We start from the raw sequence: 23903 nt of genomic DNA on the forward strand, positions 1-23903 counted from the left end.
GTTTTCCACAGTTTGTTGTGATTCACACAGTCAAAGGTTTTAGCTTAGTCAGTAAAACAGAGGTAGATGCTTTTTTCTGGAATTCCCTGGATTTTTCTAAGATCCAGCAAATGTTGGCAGTTTGACCTCTGTTTCCTCTGCCTTTTCTAAACCCAGCTTGAACATCTGGTGATTCTCGATTCGTGTAATCCTGAAGCCTCACTAGGAGGATTTTGAGCATAACCTTACTAGCATGGGGTGCAGGGATGAGGGCAATGTTTGGTGATTTGAACAATCTTTATTATTGTCCTTCTTGGGAATTGGGATGATGATTGACCTTTTCTAGTTCTGTAACCACTGCTGGGTTTTCCAAATTTGGTGACATATTGAGTGCAGTGCTTTAATACCATCATCTTTTTAAACAACTCTGCTGGAATTCCATCACCTCCACTAGCTTTATTAACAGAAATGCTTCCTAAGGCCCACTTGACTTCACATTCCAGAATGTCTGTCTCTGAGTGGGAGACTACACCATTGTGGTTATCTGGTAAGATTTTTTTTTTTTCTTTACAGTTCTGTGTATTCTTTCCATCTCTTCTGGATCTCTTCTGCTTCTATTAGGTCCTTATCATTTCTTTCCTTTATTGTGCCCATCTTTGGATGAAATTTTCCTTTGATATCACCAATTTTCTTGAAGAAGTCTCTAGCTTTCTCATTCTATTGCTTTCCTCTATTTTTAAGCCTTGTTCATTGATGAAGGCCTGCTTGTCTCTCCTTGCTATTCTCTGGAACTTCGTATTTAACTGGGTGTAAAAGATGGGCTCCATAAAGGACAGAAATGGTCTGGACCTAACAGAAGCAGAAGATGTTAAGAAGAGGTGGCAAGAATACATGGAAGAACTGTACAAAAAAGATCTTCACGACCCAGATAATCATGATGATGTGATCAGTAATCTAGAGCAAGACATCTTGGAATGTGAAGTCAAGTGGGCCTTAGAAAGCATCACTATGAACAAAGCTAGTGGAGGTGATGGCATTCCAATTGAGCTGTTTTAAATCCTGAAAGATGATGCTGCGAAAGTGCTCCACTCAATATACCAGCAAATTTGGAAAACTCCGCAGTGGCCACAGAACTGGAAAAGGTCACTTTTCATTCCAATTCCAAAGAAAGGCAATGCCAAAGAATGCTCAAACTACCACACAATTGCACTCATCTCACATGCTAGTAAAGTAATGCTCAAAATTCTCCAAGCCAGGCTTCAGCAATACGTGAACCGTGAACTCCCTGATGTTCAAGCTGGTTTTAGAAAAGGCAGAGGAACCAGAGATCAAATTGCCAACATCCGCTGGATCATGGAAAAAGCAAGAGAGTTCCAGAAAAACATCTATTTCAGCTTTATTGACTATGCCAAAGCCTTTGACTGTGTGGATCACAATAAACTGTGGAAAATTCTGAAAGAGATGGGAATACCAGACCACCTGACCTGCCTCTTGAGAAATCTGTATGCAGGTCAGGAGGCAACAGTTAGAACTGGACATGGAACAACAGACTGGTTCCAAATAGGAAAAGGAGTATGTCAAGGCTGTATATTGTCACCCTGCTTATTTAATTTCTATGCAGAGTATATCATGAGAAACACTGGACTGGAAGAAACACAAGCTGGAATCACAGTTGCCGGGAGAAATATCAATAACCTCAGATATGCAGATGAGACCACCCTTCTGGCAGAAAGTGAAGAGGAGCTAAAAAGCCTCTTGATGAAAGTGAAAGAGGAGAGTGAAAAAGTTGGCCTAAAGCTCAACATTCAGAAAACGAAGATCATGGCATCTGGTCCCATCACTTCATGGGAAATAGATGGGGAAACAGTGGAAACAGTGTCAGACTTTATTTTGGGGGCTCCAAAATCACTGCAGATGGTGACTGCAGCCATGAAATTAAAAGACGCTTACTCCTTGGAAGAAAAGTTATGACCAACCTAGACAGTATATTCAAAAGCAGAAATATTACTTTGCTGACTAAGGTCCGTCTAGTCAAGGCTATGGTTGTTCCAGTGGTCCATGTATGGATGTGAGAGTTGGACTATGAAGAAGGCTGAGCGCCAAAGAATTGATGCATTTGAACTGTGGAGTTGGAGAAGACTCTTGAGGTTCCCTTGGACTGCAAGGAGATCCACCCAGTTCATTCTGAAGGAGTTCAACCCTGGGATTTTTTTGGAAGGAATGATGCTCAAGCTGAAGCTCCAGTACTTTGGCCACCTCATGCGAAGAGTTGACTCACTGGAAAAGACTCTGTTGCTGGGAGGGATTGGGGGCAGGAGGAGAAGGGGACGACCGAGGATGAGACGGCTGGATGACATCACCGACTAGATGGACGTGAGTTTGAGTGAACTCCGGGAGTTGGTGATGGACAGGGAGGCCTGGCGTGCTGCGATTCATGGGGTCGCAAAGAGTCAGACACGACTGAGCGACTGAATTGAACTGAACTGAACTGACCTTTCCCTTTCTCCATTGCTTTTCACTTCTTTTCTTTCTTCTGCTATTTGTAAAGCCTCCTGGTACAACCATTTTGCCTCTCTGCATTTCTTTTTCTCTGGGATGGTTTTGTTTCCTGCCTCCTGTATAATATTACCAACCTCCGTCCATAGCTCTTCAGGCACTCTGTTTAATAGAGCTAATCCTTTGAGTCTATTCATCACCTCCACTGTATAGTCAAAGAGGACTTAAGTCATACATGACTGGCCTCGTGATATTCCCCATTTTCTTTAAGCCTGAATTTTGCTATGAGGAACTGATGATCTGAGCCACAGTCAGCTCCAGGTCTTGTTTTTGTTGACTGCATACAGCTTCTCTATCTTCAGCTACAAAGAATGCCCAGTTTACCTTGATTCATGGACCTAATAGTCTGGGTTCTTATGCAGTACTATTCTTTACAGCATCAAATTTTACTTTCATCCCAGATACATCCACAATTGAGCATTGTTTCCGCTTTGGCCCAGCCTTTTCATTCTTTCTGGACTATTAGGAGGTGTCCTCTCTTCCCCGGTAGCATATTGGACACCCACTGACCTGTGGGGCTCATCTTTTGGTGTCATATCTTTCTGCCTTTTTATACAGTTCTTGAGGTTCTCAAAGCTAGTATACTGCAGGGGATTGCCGTTTTATCCTCCAGTATAATTGTGAGATAATAAATTTAGGTCATTTCCAACCTAGATGATTGGATTGGATGGGAGGTGGGATGGAGATTCAGAAGCCAGGGGATATTTATATATACCTATGGTTGATTCATGTTGATGTATGGCAGAAATTAATACAATACTGTAAAACAATTATCCTTCAATTAAAAAAATTGTGTCATTTCTAGCCACTAGATTTATGGCAATTTGTTACAGAGGCAATAAGAAACTAATACAAGCATGATGAAAGGATCAGGATTTAAACAAGATGTTGACAAGTATAAGGATGATTAAGGTCTTATAGCTATTAAGGCCTTCCCAGCTGGTGCTAGTGGTAAAGAACCTGCCTGCCAATGCGGGAGACATAAGAGACACAGACTGGGAATTTAAAAGACACAGTCTGGTTCTAAAACTTCTATTCTTAGTATGCTATTCTGAAAGAGGAAATCCATTTATTCTGTGTGATTTCAAAGGAAAAACTGGTATCTGAGAGGTGGAAATTACAGTGATTTACATTAGTTATGAAAGAAGAAAATTTAAAACAGAAAGCTGTCAATAGTTAAGTTAGTTGAGACTTGCAAAATGATTTGGTTGAGAAATGGGAGCGGTGTGCTTGAGCAAAGGCAGAGATTTATTGCTACAGGAGGAATCAGTGGTGTCCTGCGTGAGAAAATCAGGTGAAAATAAAGACATTAAGTAGTAGCTTAATTCCCTTGAGGAAGTAGAAACGTAATGGGAAGGATCTAGGACAACATAGTTCCTGGTGTTGGCCACAAAATAACACATTATCCCAGACCTGGGAAAACTGGAACACTTCCAGGAAAATAGAAATGGAAAAAGCTGCATAGAACTGGTTACTAGCATAAACATACACATATCACCCAAATTAACTCAAGGAATAATTGCATCACAGATTCTAAACTGCGGCCTTCCCCAGTGGCTCAGCAGTGAAGAACCTGCCTGCAAAGCAGAAGATGCAGGAGACAAGGGTTCGGTTCCTGGGTCAGGAAGATCCCCTGGAGGAGGGAGTGGCAACCTATTCCAGTATTCTTGCCTGGAGAAACCCAAGGACAGAAGAGACTTGCAGGTTACAGTCCTTAAGGTCACACAAAGTCAGACATGACTGAAGCAACTTAGCAGCAGCATATTCTAAATTCTAAATGAAGATAAATGAAGTTGCATATGTGTATAGGACAGATACTTAGCTTACCCTAAATCTTCATCCTGAAAGCAGCTTTAGGTCAAAGGAGCTGATTTTTATCTTGAATGCTTAGTATTGATCCTGTAATTTGCAGTACTTATATCTGAAAGTGTAGCTGTAAATAGAGAATAATAAATGATCCTTTAAACAACAAAATCGATTACTTCCATCCTATAACATTTATAGGCTACATGAAACATAGACAAACCTTATTGAAATTAGAAATTGGCATCTTCCTGGAGTTAGAGCTAAGCAAATGATCTTTCTGTTTCAGAATCTTCTTTCATTTTGATTAGAATATCCACTAAGATTTCCCTTCTCTTTATTTCAAAACCCTAAAAGTGCTAACTATTAGGCAAGTGTAATATTTTCTGTTAAGTGCAATCCAAATGCTATATTGACCATATTTACAAGATTTTACTTTTTTGTTCTTACATCAAGTAATAAATTTTCTCAGTAGTAGTTGGTTAAAATATTATTTCACTTGGAGAATTATCCACACATATAAAAATATTTTCTCTCTAAAACCAAACAGCCAAATGCAGGGCCCTTGGAACACAGAAGAAAGATCTGTTTCTTTAAAATAAAGGGGCAAAATGTGAAACTTGTGTCTACTTACTTGTGTCTACAAATGATCTGGACTTTTCCCTTTAGTTTGTTTTTAAGAACTTGAATTTTTTTTTTTTTCTTCTAAATCAGTCTTTGAAAAGTCTTAAGACATATTGACATCTATTTTTCACATCTTTGAAGACACTGGGTAGGTGTGTGTAAATGGTAAGGAAGGTACAAGATGTGGGAGATTGACCAGGGGAAAGAGAAGTAATAAACCGTCTTAACTATAATTTGCCCTAGTGCCTTGAGTTGCTAAATTCTGTAGTAAAATACGGATTGTAGAATTAGCTCTGAGACTTTGGGGACCAGTAGATTTTTACCTATATATAAATCAGTCTTCCGAGAAGGATTGTCTTTTCTTTCTCAGGATTATTAGTTCATAACTTGAAGGTTAAGTGAAAAGGAAATGAAAGTCACATATGCTTTATACTTGGTCTCCCCCTCCTTCCTGCATCTGCCGTAGGTGGGTTCCCTTTGCTCAAACGGCACCTTGTGAGATTTCTCCCGTAGCCCGTATTCAAAGTCTACCGTCTGTATGTTAAGTCTATCCTTGAGATCAAGAATCTTTTCTCTTTTTTCCCAGGAGAGTGGACAGGGCTCAGCTGTAGCCCACAGGCTGTGCTTTGTGCTTCCGGTGTGTATGTCGGAAGTGCAGTCCCGACTGCAGAGCTGGCAGAGGACGGTCAGGATACGCTGAGCACCGGGACAGATCAGAAGATCGGGTACAGCAGCTGCTGCCATGAAGTTTTTCGCGGAGGGAGTCAGATCTCCAGGAGTCTCAGTTCTGCTGGGGCCATCAGGGGAGTCTCAGGAGGAGAAACACCTGGGTGCCCCTGGTCTCAGACTTGACCGTGAGGAGTTTGGTTCACATCACCTATCACACAGACCCCAATCTTGATGGACACCTCACCTGTCCCCAACGACTGAAAGTCACAGTTCAGTTCAGTTGCTTAGTCCTGTCCGACTCTTTGCAATCCCGTGGACTGCAGCAGGCCAGGCCTCCCTGTCCATCATCAACTCATGGAGCTTGCTCAAACTCATGTCCATTGAGTCGGTGGTGTCATCCAACCATCTCATCCTCTGTCGTCCCTTTCTCCTCCCGCCTTCATTCTTTCCCAGCATCAGGGTCTTTTCCAATGAGTCAGGTCTCTGCATCAGGTGGCCAAAGTATTGAGTCACAGTAAACCCAGTGAAATGGCACCTGACCCAGGGGCCTGGTCAGGAGTGACTTTGTGATTAAGAATGGCCTTGATTATGTAAACTTATCATGTAACATATATCCGAAACATGAAAGATACTCAATAAATGCTTATTAAATGAAGGTGAGAAAAAATTGATTTTTGTAAGCTAATCTGCAGTCTCATTGTCTGGAAGGGCATTTCCAATGACCTTATTATCTATCAAGCAATGCTTTCTGATAGAATTTTAGATTTAGTTTTATAACTGAATTGTTGATTTTCTGTGCTATTTCTACTATTTTTGCTATTACATATAGTTAGTAGCTAGTCTCTGAAGATGACCTTTAACAATTTCTTCCCTCCTTTTAAGTACATATCTCTGCTTACATCAAAAAGTAGAACCTAACCTTCCCACCTCCCCTAATACACTTTCGACCTTTGCTTTGGGATGGCCTTGTGACTGGTTTTAACCAAAGAATGTGAAGAAATCATGTTCTGGGATTTCTGAGTGAAGGCTTGAAGAGAATTAGTATCAGCTTTACTTTCCTGACCCTTGGAACATAGCTTGCATGCTTGAAGGAGCCCAGGCATGTGAAGTGGTCCTTGGAGGGTATTGAGTCTCTGATGAACAGCCTCCATCTTGACATACTAACAGAGTTGAGTCTTCAAATCACTGCAGCCTCTGCAAACATCACATGGAACAGAACTGCCCAGGTAAGTTCAGGATGCTCACAATATTGTAAGAGATAACAAAACAGCAGTTATTTTAAGTTACTACGTTTTGGGATCATTTGTGACAAAGAAGATAACTGAAACAATAGAAGATCTCTGAGCTCAAGCATGGTTCTGAAAAAATCATAATATTAAGTTGCCTTGTTAATATAATATGTACTAACTGCTTGCCTGCAATTATACACACAAATGTTTTTTCCACTGTTGCTACTACATAGCCACAGAATTTATGTTTTTTTCTATATGTGCATGCCATACATTGACTTGTATTAGAGATCACCCTTTGCCCTTAAATATTTGATCTCCTCTGATTTCATAGTGATAGAAACACCTGATTTTTGTCTGGACATATAGCAGCTCAGGATGGAAACTGTATTTCTGATTTGCTGAGCAGCTGGTCAAAGAGATAGAAACAGGAACATACTATGTAAGCTCGTGGAGACTTCTTGCCTCTTCATCTCTTCTTCCTGTGAATGGAAGATGGATAACATAGTTGAAACATACCTTAGGTGAAGAGTGCAAGATGATACAGAAGAAAAGGGACCTGAGTCCAACAGTGCAAGGCATCTGATTCACCTTGGGCTTCTCCCATGGTTAAGAAATCGCTTCTTATTTATTTAACCCATTATTATCAGCATTCGCTAATACTTGTAGCCAAAACTTATCATGGTAAAATAGCAATCAAACCAGGTTATAGGCTGAAGTCATTTGCTAGTGGTCCACATTTCTGTATCTTTCAAACTATAGATTGCTATAGAACGTTTTATTCCTTTGCCGATTCAGTTTCCTTTACACACACACACACACACACACACACACACACACACACACACACATACACACACAAATAAAATCATAATCAACTGCAACTAATTTTCTTCTTAAAATGACATTAGGAAGTATGGAGACCATTTAAATATCAAATTAACCCAGAATCTTTTTATTAGCAAAACATTTCATTTCAGCAGTCTTTCATCTATAATAAAACATTTGATGCACAACACAAACTGTAAGAAAAGAAATCAGTTGGGAGAAAGAAGATGTATATTGATGTAAGTTATGCAAAATGAAGCTTTCAGAGTAGAATGTGGGCAAGTTGAATGATAATGTACCATATTTATATATGTAATAATGTAACATATATATCCACTAATACAGAAGTTTTATTTAAAGGGTGGCCTGATAGGGCAGCCCTAATTAATTAATTGTCACAGCAGTTAGGTTAGCATTAGGATGTCTGTGGAGCATGTTACTTTGAGGTACTAATGCAGCATTTTAATATATAATTAAAGCCATGTTGTTAGCGGCAGCGTTTGATAGTGTGTTTCTAGCAAAAAATGACAGAGCCATAGGAGACAATTAGAGTTAATATTATCTTGCAGTTCAGTTCAGTTGCTCAGTTGTGTCTGACTCTTTGTGACCGCTTGGACTGCAGCATGCTGGGAATTAGTGAAAATCATGTTAGTTTCCATTCTCCTTAAGAGTAGATAAAACATGAAAAGTCTACAGGAGTGTTTTGGCACCAGTGCTCAAGATCCCAATGTAATTGCCACCCCCTGCTTTCTTTACCTACGTCTCCACTGGGAAATACCTTTCCCAATTATAACCTTCCAATTACCATTATCTCATCTGTTGTTAAGCTTTGTTTGAGTGATGACCGATAAATACTTATTGTTAACTGTGTCCCAAAGCCATGATGATATTCAGGAAAAAGAAGATACAAAAAAGTACATTTTAAATTATTTTTTAATATCCAAGGATACTTTTTAATCATAAAATCCACAAAAAATTTAAATTACCATAATACTGTCTACAAACACACATACAGATGTACACATGAGTGCCTGTGTGTGTTCAGTCATGTCCAGCTCTTTGTGACCCCACAGGCTGTAGCCTGCCAGGCTCCTCTGTCCATGGAATTATCCCAGCAAGAATACTGGAGTGGGTTGCCATTTTCTTCTTTATGGCTGAGCCACCACACACACACACACACACACACACACACACACACACACGCACACACACACACACACACAAATTATATTCTATGAATTATATTCCATAAAATACTCAGCAGTGCTCTTCATAAAATGAAGAGGAATGTCTCCATCATGTACATATTAACTTTATTTCACAGGGCACAAGCATACATATTTTTCGTCACCTCTGTCTATTTAACGTTCTAACAAAAGCCGCCTTTATTTATATATTTATGTAAAATCTTTTTAATTTTTCAAAAATCTTATTGATTTCCTGTAGAAATGAATTTCAGGGTTTGATTATATTCACATATCTCTTAAAATTTATATTTCTGATTTATTGAAGCAGCTTCCAGCTATTTCCTAATCATTTTTTTTGAAACTAAACTGTATTTTAATGGAATCCACATAGAATCAAAATATAGATGAGAAAAATATGGAAATTTGTCTGCTTAATACATGTCTTCTTAAAAATGGAACTGCTTGACAGAAAACCAGTGAAAGAGAAACATGATTTGGGGAGAGCAGCACGCATATTGTTCCTGTCACTAGACACTTCTCAGATACACTGAGACACACAGTTTGGGATTTCCTCTTTTGTTGTGTATCAGTAAGTTTCCTGCTCCCCAACTCCCACTCAGATATTAGCTGATGTCCGAGTTCCTTTAAAAATGACAAGCTAATGGAAATGCCTTTATGGTTCCACTGTGCTTTTTTTTTTTATTTTTGACAAGGTCATAAATTTTACCACTAAGACAATTTTGTATGCTGAAGGGAGTCTATAAACGTTTTATATGTGAATAAGGCAGAAGTATCAGAAGGTTTATAACTCTACCAGCACCCTGATTGAAATCTGAACTTGCTTCTATGTTCCAGTCTTGTTTTCATAAGCTCACATCTTGATCTGTTTCCTTGCTGCTGCTGCTGCTGCTGCTGCTAAGTCACATCAGCCGTGTCCTTCTCTGTGCGACCCCATAGACGGCAGCCCACCAGGCTCCCCCGTTCCCTGGGATTCTCCAGGCAAGAACTACAGGGCACCAAAGTAAGAAGGCTAGCCTGCAAAGTGAGAATCTGTAAATTTGTTTCTTTCAAAGAAACCAAAGAAAATAGTTTTCATGCAGTTAATTATTTAAGTCATTCCAGTGGCAAGAAGGTTTTTCAGAAATAACTGTGATGTTAGTACTGGATTTCTTTGTAAAAATAAATAAGCAAAACTTGTCATTCATTAAAAAAAAAAAAGAAAAGTATCCTAATAGTCAGATTCACTTCATAGAACCTGCTGATTAGCAATGAGGAAAAAATGGTGCCGTTTCCATGGTCATCCCCTTGTTTAGCAATGCCAACTGATGGTTGTCTTTTGAGAACTTTCCACCAGGTTGGAATTTTTCACTAGCACTCTTGTTTCCTGGCAGGTTTTGGCCTCCATAGTGCCAAATTGAAAAAGATTCATTATTCTCCTGGGCATTACTAACTCAAGCGGCAAGCAGCAATGCCAGAAATCTCATGAGCAAAATACAATCGATCTCATATGGTATTTCTAAAATCTGGTTTCCAGACTCTAGAGATTTAGATAAACAATGTAATTTTTAGGTTTGCCCCCTCCAAGTTGAATCCAGTTTAAACTCAGAAATTTTGAAGCAAATTTTTCCCCTGTTTTGTGTATTTTAAATTTTAAAACTAAATTTCGTCTGTTCTTATGTAGTTTAAAATTATTGCTTATTTCTTCCTTTAAGTTTTTGTTGGTATAGTGAGAGACAAAGTGGTATTTAAGTAATAACATGTTTTAATTCATGAAATAGATGGGCCAGAATGGGTAGCTCACATTGACAAGTGAAGTTTTGGGTTTCAGATGGAGTAGAATCGAGCAATATGAGTGTGCATGTCTGAAGTCCTTTCAGGTATTCACTTGGGAACCTGTACAGTTTTCCTTTTACATGCAAGGATACATGGGAAGGGATAGGATAAGGTGAGCCAAAAGAAAGACTTTTGCATTACCAGAGTCCTTAAGCTAGTTTTGTTTATAGTGAAGAAACAACATTTATTTGCTGGCCTACTGAAAGGTGTATCCCTTTTATTGTGGAAATTCGTTCTTTGATAACTAAAATGTATACAACTTGAACATATTCTTGAGTGTGGTCATGCATTTTGGATTCATAAAGACCATCAACAGTAGAGTATCACCTGGATCCTTATAGTAATTCAGTGTATTGAGTATAGTATACCTTTTCTATGAACCCGCAGGAGAGAAAAAATTTAGCCCTTATTTCCCATTGAACTGATAGCACTTTGAAGGATAATGAGCTATAAAAGAAGTAGATAGCTACTATAGGCTTTATTTAGGTAGCTTGGGCTGGATTGTTGTTTTTGTATAGAAAATATACTGTTGTAAATCCTACTGTAAAAACAACAACAACAACATCGATTTCTGATAAATAAAAAGAATGGACTCAAAGATTATTATATCACAAACAATAGAACCATCACTGATTCATACACTTCTAGTCTTTCCTAGAAACTCCAAAACCTGTTTTCTATTATTCATATTCTGTCATTTCCCTGCCTCAATGAACTTTATGTAAAACTTAATTTGGACTACAGATTTTATAGCAAATATGTATATATGTACATTTATATATTTCCTAAAGTTGGAGTCATTTATCTGGACAGATGGTCATGATGGATGAACACATTGTGCATAAATGCTATGTAGTATGGCCAAAGTATGGAATGTTCTCTTTTATAAAAAGAGTTTTGTTAAGAAAAAGTCACTGCATATGATGGGGGGAGGGGAAGCATACTTTGCCCATGTGTTACTAATTTTTCAAAAAATTATTGAATACATATCAGTGTGATAATGATCTTTTTTCTTTGACTAAAAGACTGATCACTATACATAGTTGAATTCCAGTTAATATTTTATTTTAGTAAGTTTTCACTCAAATTTGCAAGTAGGGAAATACTATTTATTGAGTCTGCATTTATGCTAGGAATCTGACGTGCTAAATCATTTTAACCTTATCTCTTTCATAGAATTGTTATGATATTTTACAGTTGAGGAAGCAGCCTCAGCGGCATAAAATAGTTTGCACAAAGATGGTGAGTGGGAAGGCTGGTGTAGTGATCATTCTTAAAGTACACCACCCACAGAGTTGTTCTTAGAACCTTTGGTGGTACCTCATTACACATAGAATAAAATGCAGATCTCTAGGAGATATCTCCATAAATGGATTTCATTCTATGTTTTTCTTTACATTATAGCCTCTAAATTTGGGGCTGCAGCTGCACACTGGACAACTCGGCATTCTCTGAAAATATTCTGAGCTTTTCTATCTTTGTTCTTGGTTCATTCTCCCCCCTATATCACCACCCATATGGAATGCTCCTTTTCTTTATCTCTCCCAGAGTGGAATAATTATTATACCTTCTCAAGATCACAAAACAATGTACCTTTACTACTAAAAACCCTCTATTCAATATATCAGTTACGTATATGTCTGCTTCATTGTTTCTGTTATAAATTCTTTGAGAGAAAAGTTGCGTTTTATTTATAAGTATCCTTTGTTTTACCATTATAATATTTTGCATAAACAGTAAACATCCAATAAATAGGTTTAAATGGCTTTCTAGTTGGAAAAAAGTTATAAATCAGCCTTTGTGTTCTCAGATGGCGTGTATTAGTTCAGTTCAGTTCAGTCTCTCAGTCGTGTCCGACTCTTTGTGACCCCGTGGACTGCAGCACGCCAGGCCTCCCTGTCCATCACCAGCTCTCGGAGTTCACTCAAACTCATGTCCATTGAGTTGGTGATGCCATCCAGGCATCTCATCCTCTTTTGACCCCTTTTCCTCCCACCTTCAATCTTTCCCAGCATCTTTTCAAATGAGTCAGTCTTTCGCATCAAGTGGTCAACCAGCAGCAGTCCTTCCAATGGATATTCAGAACTGATTTCCTTTAGGATGGACTGGTTGGATCTCCTTGCAGTCCAAGGGACTCTCAAAAGTCTTCTCCAACACTACAGTTCAAAAGCATCAATTCATCGGTGCTCAGCTTTATAGTTTAACTCTCATATCCATATATGACTAGCGAAAAAACCATAGCTTTGACTAGATGGACCTTTGACTAGGCAGACAAATGACTGATTAATTTAATAAGGGTAACCTAGTGGTATATAATGCACATATTCTAGAGACACCTCTAAATATTCATTGGAAGGACTGATACTGAGGCTGAAACTCTGATACTTTGGCCATCTGATGCTAAAAACGGACTCATTGGAAAAGACCCTGATGCTGGGAAAGACTGAAGGTGGGAGGAGAAGGGGACGGCAGAGGATGAGATGGTTGGATGGCATCAATGACTCAATGGACATGAGTTTGAGTAAACTCTGGGAGTTGGTGATGGACAGGGAGGCCTAGCGTGCTGCAGTCCATGGGACTGCAAAGTCAGACATGACTGAGCGACTGAACTGAAAATATTCGGCATGTATTTAACAATTTTCTATAATCTATTTTATAGTATTTTTATTAATTTCTAGAAAGCTGTTCCTCACTCAATATCAGTTACAAATGCTGAAAAAAATAATATTATGAAGGAAACTTTTAAAAATTGTACTAAAGAAACAATTTATCTTTTGTTCTTTATGTCATTCTTGTAAAAGCAGCGGAATTACTAATTTTTGTTATCCCAGATGTACCTTTAACATTTTAAGCCTAATGTTGAATCATTTAGTCATAGTAACAACTGCCAGGTTTAGAAATAATTTTTATTGTCACTACTGGCGATGATTTAGTGTTTCAAGGATTTATTAGGTCAGATCTTCATCTGGCTAAGAATTTTTATTTTATTTAGAGATGCAGTTGATTTGTCTCAACTTACATGAAAAATATATCTACTTGTCCCACCACTCTGCTATTACAACTTTCTCCATATTCTCGAATATACTGTGACTTCTTAAAACGTTAATAGCCACTGAAATCACCCTCCCCCCCGAATCTACATTCAGTCTCAGAGGGATGAAAAGACAAAACATATATCACTGACATGCTGAAATCAGAGCCCTGGTCTTCCAAATTTATGCACAGCAATTTTCCTGGACATCATGCTAACTGGTGTCATACCAGATTCATGACAGAAAGATAAACACAGAAAATGATATATTAAGTGATAAAAATAATAATCAAGCTTGACACTCATTTTCATTTGTCTTTTTAATAACTAAAGTAATTATGGAAACAGAATGTAGTCCAATATATGTACTAAAAAATAACATATGTTTTTAGCCTTTTTTTAGCCTTTTTTCTATCTATTTATTTCAAGATGTAAGTTTTCTTTGAAGTAGAAGCTCTGCATTTTGTGACAAGTCTCTGAAGTACAGAGGGAAATGAGAGTCAGCCCAAACACCTCTGATGAAGCAAGCAATCATTTGAACTATTTTTCTGTGTAGCTGAAAAATAAATGATTGCCATTTTGATTTGAAGAAAATTCAGCATGTTTTATTGTTTTACTTTCTAGTGATGCATTCTTTACAATACAACAAAAAGCAACGCCAAACCAGGGAAATAAGTAAACTGAAACTGGTATGATAATTGTTAAGAACCTTACTTATGTTTTGGACTAAAAGGTGGAAATATTTGCTGCCGATCCATAGTAAGGTTTCAACACATTTTAGCAATTAAAATACTAAACAAATCCTGTTACTTTATTCTATCATTATTACAGTAAAGTAGAGCTAGCATTCAGATTAAAATCTGATTTTGATTTTGATGTGTACATATATATATGTATATGTGTGTATATATATGTATATGTGTGTGTGTGTGTGTATATATATATATATATATATATATATATATATATATATTAACCTCTTTAGGTGGCTCAGAGGTTAAACAGTCTGCCTGCAATGCAGGAGACCTGGGTTCAATCCCTGGGTGGGAAGATCCCCTGGAGAAAGAAATGGCAACCCACTCCAGTATTCTTGCCTGGAGAATTCCATGGATGGAGGAGCCTGGTGGGCTACAGTCCACAGGGTTGCAAAGAGTCGGACATGACTGAGTGACTTCACTTCATATATATTTTAAAATGAATACTATATAATATATACAACAACAATGTATAATATAATAATGATTGAATACTACATAATTGCTATAACATATAATTATTTATAAGTGCATATTCATGATCACACATATATGATGATATGTATATATCATAAATATATAAGGATATATAATGCAATTACTATATATTGTTTTAATAATTCATTCTATATAATATATTCATATATATGTGTACAGTTATGTGTATACATCTATGATATATATCGTGGATAAATAATATAATCATAACATATTCTATCATATATGTTATAAATATAATTATATGAAATATGAAAATTATAATATATTAATATGATATTTGTTAGTATGTATTTAGAATCATATTATAAATATAATTAACATATGGGCTTCCCTGGTGGCCCAGATGGTAAAGAATCTGCCTGAAATACAGGAGATCCAGGTTTGATACCTGAGTTGGGAAAATCCCCTAAAGAAGGGAATGGCTGCTTACTTCAGTTTTCTTGCCTGGAGAATTTCCATGGACAGAGGAGCTGGGCAAGCTAAAGCTCTTGAAGTCACAAAGAACTGGACACAACTGAGCTACTTTCATCTTTTTCAAACATAATATATAATCAAGTATGTGTGGTTATATGTGTACAGCTAGGATATATAATATAATAATAAAAATACATAATATGCCATATTATAGTAATATACAATATAATTCATTGTAGATGTGTATACGTGTATCTAATATATATGATCTCATACATACATATATGTGTAGATACATGTATATATACACACATCACAGCTTCCTTATCTATTCATCTGCTAATGGACACTTGGATTGCTTCCGAGTCTTGGCAGTTGCAAATAATGCAGCCATGAATACGTGCATTGGAGTGCATGTGTTCTTTGGAATTAGTGGGGTTTTTTGGGGGGATATATCGCATTGAGTGGAACTGCTATCTCACTTAGCAACTCTATTTTTAGTTTTTTGAGGAAATTTCATACCGTTTTCCATAGTGATTGCATCAGTTTACTTTCCAATCAACAAATTAGGAGAGTTCCCTTATCTCCATATCCTTGCCAAGATTTTTATCAGTGTTCTTTTTGATGACAGTCATAGTGACATGTGTGAGTTTTGATTTCCACTTTCCTGATGATTTTCACTAACCTGATGATTTCAAATGATGAGCATTTTTTTCATGTGCTTTTTGGCCATCTGCATTTTCTCTTTGGAAAAATATCTATTCAGTTCTCCTGCACATTTTTTAATCAAGTTGTTTGTTTCATGTTGAGTTGTATGAGCTGTTTCTATAAACTGGATCAGTTCAGTCCAGTTCAGTTCAGTTCAGTCGCTCAGTCGTGTCTGACTCTTTGTGACCCCATGAATCGTAGCATGCCAGGCCTCCATCACCAACTCCCGGAGTTCACTCAGACTCACGTCCATCAAGTCAGTAATGCCTTCCAGCCATCTCATCCTCTGTCGTCCCCTTCTCCTCCTGCCTCCAATCCCTCCCAGCATCAGAGTCTTTTCCAGTGAGTCAACTCTGCGCATGAGGTGGCCAAAGTACTGGAGTTTCAGCTTTAGCATCATTCCTTCCAAAGAAATCCTAGGACTGATCTCCTTCAGAATGGACTGGTTGGATCTCCTTGAATATTAAGCTCTTATTGGTCATATTATGTGCAAATATTCTTACCCATTCAGAAGGTTGTCTAGTCATTTTGTCCATGCTATGTCCTTTGCTATGCAAAAGCTTTGAAGTTTAATTAGGCCATACGAATAAATTTAAAATTTATATGGAAGTAGAAAAGACCTCAAGTAGCCAAAACAGTCTAGAAAGGACAGAGTTGGAGGAAAAATGCTCTCTGACTTTGTGCAAAATTATGTATAGTTTTGTACAAAACTATAGTAATCAAAACCTGGACAAATCAAAGTTTGGTACTGGTACAAAAACAAGTACATAGATCAATGGAATAGAAAGGAAAGTCCAAGAATAAACCCATGCACTTATGGTCAATTAATCTGTGACAAAGGAGGCAAGAATATATAATAGAATAAATACTGCATATTTATTTATTTAATGGCAAACAGATGGGGAAAAAATGTAAACAGTTACAGACTGTATCTTCTTGGGCTCCAAAATCACTGCAGATGGTGACTGCAGCCATGAAATTAAAAGGAAAGCTATGACAAACCTAGACAGCATATTAAAAAGCAGAGACGTTATTTTATCAACAAAGGTCCATATAGTCAAAACTATGGTTTTTCCAGTAGTCATATATGGATCTGACGGTTGGACCATAAAGAAAGCTGAGCACTGAAGAACTGATGCTTCTGAACCATGGTGTGGGAGAAGACTCTTGAGAGTTCCTTGAACTGCAAGGAGATCAAGCCAGTCAATCCTAAAGGAAATCACCCTGAATATTCACTGGAAAGACTGATGCTGAAGCTGAAGCTCCAATACTTTGGCCACCTGATGCGGAGAGCTGACTCATTGGAAAAGACCCTGATGCTGGGAAAGATTGAAGTGGGAGGAGAAGGGGACGACAGAGGATGAGATGGTTGGATGGCATCACCAACTCGATGGACGTGAACTTGAGCATGCTCCGGGAGTTGGTGATGGACAGGGAAGCCTGGCATGCTGCAGTCCATGGGGTTACAAAGATTCGGACATGACTGAGAAACTGAACTTAACTGAACTCACTTATTTAATAAACTCAATCTCTCCAATAAATGATGCTGGGCAAACTGGACAGCCTCTTATAAAAGAATGAAACTAAAACACTCTTTAACACCAGGCAAAATAAACTCAAAATGGATCAAAGACATAAATGTAAGATCAGTTACTATAAGATGTAAGATGTCAGACACTGCCTTTAGATCATATCTTACCCTCTATCTTGGGTATAAACATTAAGCAGAAAAAATAAATTAACAGTGAATATAAAAATGCATTAATTACTTCATAAATAAATTATCTTAATCAGGAGCAAAATTTATATACTTCTGATAAAACATATTGATTGACACATCAAAATGTCTAGTATTTTAAAAGCTATTATTAAGAAGAGAAAATGTCATGTAGTTTTGAGTCTCATATTGGGAATAGAGTATTTATATCTCCATGAAATTGTTTTATGGAAAGTGTTTGCAAATGGCAGTTTAAAACCTTTCATATCACCTCATCATTTAGCATGAAATCACAAAATTTTTAAATTAAGCTTGCCTGTATTTGTAAACTACAAAATATGAATTTTAAATATTAGCTAAAGAAAAGAAAAAGGTTTTTTTTCTATTTGACTAACATGAATTTTAATTTCAATACATACTTTGCTACATTACTATATATACTTTTGGCTCCTATACCAAATACAAATATTATATTTAAAAAGTTACCAACCAATCATGTGTGCACATACATAATTAACTCAAAGCACATAAAATAATATTCACCACATTTAAAATGAGAAATATTAAATTTTGTCTTAGAGTATCAGTTCAGTTCAATTCAGTTGCTCAGTTGTGTCTGACACTTTGTGACCCCATGGACGGCAGCAGGCCAGGCCTCGCTGTCCGTCACCAACTCCTGGTGTTCACCCAAACTCATGTCCATCAAGTCAGTCGACCCCTTCTCCTCCCAACTTCAATCTTTCCCCGCATCAAGGTCAGTTCTTTGCAACAGGTGCCCAAAGGATTGGAGTTTCAGCTTCAGCATCAGTCCTTCCAATGAATATTCAGGAAAATTTCCTTTAGGATTGACTGGTTTGTTCTAATTGCAGACCAAGGGACTCTCAACAGTCTTCTCCAACCCCACAGTTCAAAAGCATCAATTCTTCATCACTCAGCTTTCTTTATAGTCCCACTCTCACATCCAACATGACTACTGGAAAAATCATAGCTTTGTATGGTGGGCTAGGTGTCTTTTGTTTGTCCCTCCAGAAGCGCACTTCATCCTTCTTCTCATGCTTTCTGCCCTAGAAAACTGTCCTCCATGATGACATCCTAAATGTGTATTCAGTGATGTTATTTTCAGCCATGGTGGGAATGTTTATTCCATGGAAACTCAACTATGCCTTAATTCAGAGATTTCCTGTGCCTCCCTTCTTTTTGGGCTAGAGCCCAAAAGCTGTGGTTAGACAATTACTAGCATAAAGTGCTAACTTATACCTATAATCAAGGATCTTAATTATATCAGTTCAGGTCAGTCACTCAGTCATGCCTGTGTCTTTGCGACCCTATGGACTGCAGCACATCAGGCTTCACTGTCCATCACCACCTCCCAGAGCATTCTCAAACTTCTGTCCATCGAATTGGTGATGCCATCCAACCATATCATCCTCTGTCATCCCTTTCTCCTCCTGCCTTCAATCTTTCCCAGCATTCAGGGTATTTTCCAATGAGTCAGTTCTTTGCATAAGGTGGCCAATAATTATATAAATCACCATAATTAATATAATCACAATAATCATCATAATTATATAAATCATCATAAATTTAAGCTGAGAATCAGCATTTTAAGTGTTTGTATGTATATAAAATTAAAAGGGAGTCATGGGAATTATTTGTTAGTGAGAATTCTTACCACTCTTCTCTAAGTGGGAAAAACAAAAGTTAGATTGGATAGAATTTATGATGAGGCACAATAAAATGATGGTGTTTTCTCTAAAAAATGAAATAACATTATGATTTGGTAGTCTATTAACTCAAGTGAATTATAGGATAATCTAAACACTGTTAAAGGAAGGAAATTTTGCTTAAATTTTACAATAAGGAAAATATAACATGATATTCATGTCATCCTTATTACTTTACCAATATTTGCTGATTCAAATCCAGTTTCCTCTCCCTTTTGGAACTGAATAGTTAGAGCACCAATTGTTTGAAGGACTATTTACAGTTATTGAACTGTTGGACAAGAAAACAAATATTAATCAAAACTCTTAGTATTAATGCTTACTGTTGAAAACAACACATTCGTAGAACAAAAGGGTAGACAATTCCTTGTTTTACTACATGAACAGTGAAGCTTTTTTTATTTAAAATAATACCCTTGAGGATAAATAATACCCTCAAACATATAACAACTAAATGATAACACCAAGATTTCTTGAAATTGCAATAATGCGCTTATCAAAGAAAGAAATAACTCCAGTTAAATGCTTTTCTCCCGGTAGCAAGAGCTGTAGTGAAGATATATCACAAACAGATGGTGCCGAGGATGTGAACCGGCTGGATGATGGGAGGACAGTATCGCTATACCAGAATAAACTCCTGCTTGCGCCTGAGGTTGGAGCTGCTCACAGACATATGTAAGAAGCCCACAGATTGGGGTTGGAAACACAGATACCTGCAATGGATCTCAAACTATTAGAAAAGATTGACGATGAATTTGAGGTGCAAGTTTTGTCTAAAAGAGGTAGTCAGTCACATTCTTGCTGTGATTGTAATGTGATGGCAATCCCCCGGAGCTTTGTAGAACCACAAAGCCCTGAGAAGCTTAAATAAATGCACATCTACAAATTACACGGAGCACTCCACCCGAGTTTCTGCAAGCCAAGATTACTTAACATATGGCATGTGGGCTTGCAGACCCTTTTATATGTGCAGATCTATACGCAAAAAGGAGGAGGGATACGGAATTGCAAAGTGATAATTGTCTCTTTGTACTTGTTCTTTTGAGTGTGTCTGTGTGCAGTAAGTACTGCTTGTGGATGGGAACGGGAGTAAGAAGGCAGGAGGCCTCATTCACTACAGTCCTCTGCTTGCTGCCTACAGTCGTGAAGAATCAGATACTTGTGTGCATTAATCGTTTCCTTTCTGAAGAGTAAGGTTAAAGACAGGAGAATAATGTTTACTCGTGTGCAAGTTTAAATAGCACAGTATCAGTACAGTTTTAAGTGGATTGAGTGGGGGAGATATAAATTTTTTGCATGGTTTAGCATACAACTTAATTTTTTGAATTAAAACTTTAAAGAATGGACATTTGAGGTTTATTTCACCATGAATTCAACTGAATATAACATAAAATGGTTTATATATTTTTATTTTAAAATATTTTGGACTTAAAGCATCAAGAAATATGGCTTCATTAAAAAAGCCTAAGGCTGTATAACTACTTCCCTTTAGATTAGTTTATCCTCACACTGACAATTATATCTTAAATTATGTTGATTCTATTCATCAAAGTCCCTGATTTTAAAAAACGGTACCTTAGTGGACATAAAAATGTTTTATAACAACTTTGTTCATATTTGAAAATGAAAGATACTGTTAAGTTAGTATTTAGAGAGATTTGAAGAAGAAAATTTCAAGAGGCAGAGTCTGACAAAATGAATCATAAAACAATCTGTTTTAAAATAAAAGATAATTAAAAAAGCCTGAAGACTGGTAAGCTGTGCCATGCAAAAGTGTTAATTGACTACAGTAAATATTATGTGTAAGGCATGGAGCAGTTGTTGGTGGGAGTGTCAGGAACCTTTTTTTTTTAATTAGCATTTTTATTGAAGTACAGCATACATATGGAAAATGTTCAAGTCATAATTACACAGCTTGGTAAATTTGTTTAAAATTGGAGAAACCCACATAACCAGTACTTGGATCAAAATCCAGAATACTTCTAGTCCCCAAACATTTTATCTTATACATTACTCAATCATGACAACCAATCTCAGGAATAGCCTGTACCCTAAATTCTGATACCATTGGCTAGTTTTGCCTGAAACACAGTCCTTTTAAACTATCTTTGTACTCGTCATAATAACATTTATACAGCACTTACCATATGCCAAGAGACTACATACATAAAGTTATGCAGTCCTTAAAACCACCCTATAAGGTAGGTATCATTATTATTATCTAGATTTTATAGATTAAGAAGTTGAGGCTCAGGGTATTTACCTCACTTTTCACGTTCATGCACTGAAGAAGGAAATGGCAACCCACTCCAGTGTTCCTGCCTGGAGAATCCCAGGGCCGGGGGACCCTGGTGGGCTGCCGTCTCGGGTCGCACAGAGTCGGACACGACTGAAGCGACTTAGCAGCAGTAGTAAAGGTAGAGAGGAAGGCAGCGGCACCCCACTCCAGTACTCTTGCCTGGAGAATCCCATGGAGGGAGGAGCCTGGTGGGCTGCCGGCCATGGGGTCGCAGAGTCGGACACGACTGAAGCGACTTAGCAGCAGCAGCGGCAGCAGTAAAGATAGAGAAGGACCGAGCTTGGACCTGGTCGCTAAAACTTCAGGACATTATACTAAGCGAACCCACCTTGATTGTTATTGATTTACATAAATATTTTTTGATCCTATAAAGCTTTAATTCCTTTGAGAAAAATATTTCTCAATGCAAAGCACAGAGGCTAAAATATTTCTTGTCACAGTATTTGCATATTGTATAAGAGAGTGAAGTGAAGTCGCTCAGTTGTGTCCGACCCTTTCTGACCCCATGGACTGTAGCCTACCAGGCTCCTCCGTCCGTGGGATTTTCCAGGCAAGAGTACTGGAGTGGGTTGCCATTCCCTTCTCCAGAGGATCTTCCCGACCGAGGGATCGAATCCGGGTCTCCTGCGTTGTAGGCAGACGCTTTACTGTCTGAGCCACCAGGGAATTCATTTGCATAAGTATACGAAGAATTGATGCTTTTGAACTGTGGTGTCGGAGAAGACTCTTGAGAGTCCCTTGGACTGCAAGGAGATACAACCAGTCCATTCTAAGGGAGATCAGCCCTGGATATTCTTTGGAAGGATTGATGCTAAAGCTGAAATTCCAGTACTTTGGCCACTTCATGCGAAGAGTTGACTCATTGGAAAAGACTCTGATGCTGGGAGGGATTGGGGGCAGGAGGAGAAGGGGACGACCGAGGATTAGATGGCTGGATGACATCACCGACTGGATGGACGTGAGTTTGAGTGAACTCCGGGAGATGGTGATGGACAGGGAGGCCTGGCGTGCTGCGATTCATGGAGTCACAAAGAGTCGGACAAGACTGAGCAACTGATTTGATCCGATCTGATATATATATACATATATATGTGTGTATGTATACATATATTTCATTGCAGAGTTTAAGGACATGGGAGAATGCATTGTTGGCCTAAAATTTACGTAATCTTCTGTTGAGAATCACTGCAAGTCAGTCAGAGAAGGCAATGGCAACCCACTCCGGTACTCTTGCCTGGAAAATCCCATGGATGGAGAAGCCTGGTGGGTTGCCGTCTATGGGGAAGCTGAGTCGGACATGACTGCGCGACTTCACTTTCACTTTTCACTTTCATGCATTGGAGAAGGAAATGGCAACCCACTCCAGTGTTCCTGCCTGGGGAATCTCCGGGATGGGGGAGCCTGGTGGACTGCCTTCTTTGGGGTTGCACAGAGTCAAACATGACTGACATGATTTAGCAGCAGCAGCAAGTCACGATTACTGATGGGAATCTATATATGCTGAGGCACAGAAAAATGGTTGAGAAAGATTAATTTTATAGAGGAGAATATAATTCCCTTTCCCTTCTCCAGGGGATCTTCCCAACCCAGGAATCAAACCCAGGTCTCCCTCATTGAGGGCAGATTCTTTATCAGCTGAGCCACCAGGGAAGCCCAAGAATATGGGAATGGGAAGCTTATCCCTTGTCCGTTGGATCTTCCCAACCCAGGAATCAAACCAGGGTCTCCTGCATTGCAGGCAGATTCTTGACCAACTAATCTATCAAGGAAGCCCGATTTAAATTTCATTGCAGAGTTTAAGGACATGGGAGAATGCATTGCTGGAGAAAAAATGACATAAATCTTCTATTGAGAATCACTGCAGCACCAAGTCCCTGTTACTGGTGGGAAGAAAGATGGAGGCACAGAAGAAGGTGGAGAAAGATTAATCTTACAGAGGAGAATGACACATTAGAATCACTTTAGTTACAACTCAGACTCTGAATTCTATGATAGGATATGGCAGAAGTACAATATAGCTCAGTGAAGTGAGCAGTTAGTTCTGTT

This window comes from Ovis aries, chromosome 9 (genome assembly GCF_016772045.2).
Source record: "Ovis aries strain OAR_USU_Benz2616 breed Rambouillet chromosome 9, ARS-UI_Ramb_v3.0, whole genome shotgun sequence".
In the NCBI taxonomy this organism is placed as follows: Eukaryota; Metazoa; Chordata; class Mammalia; order Artiodactyla; family Bovidae; genus Ovis; species Ovis aries.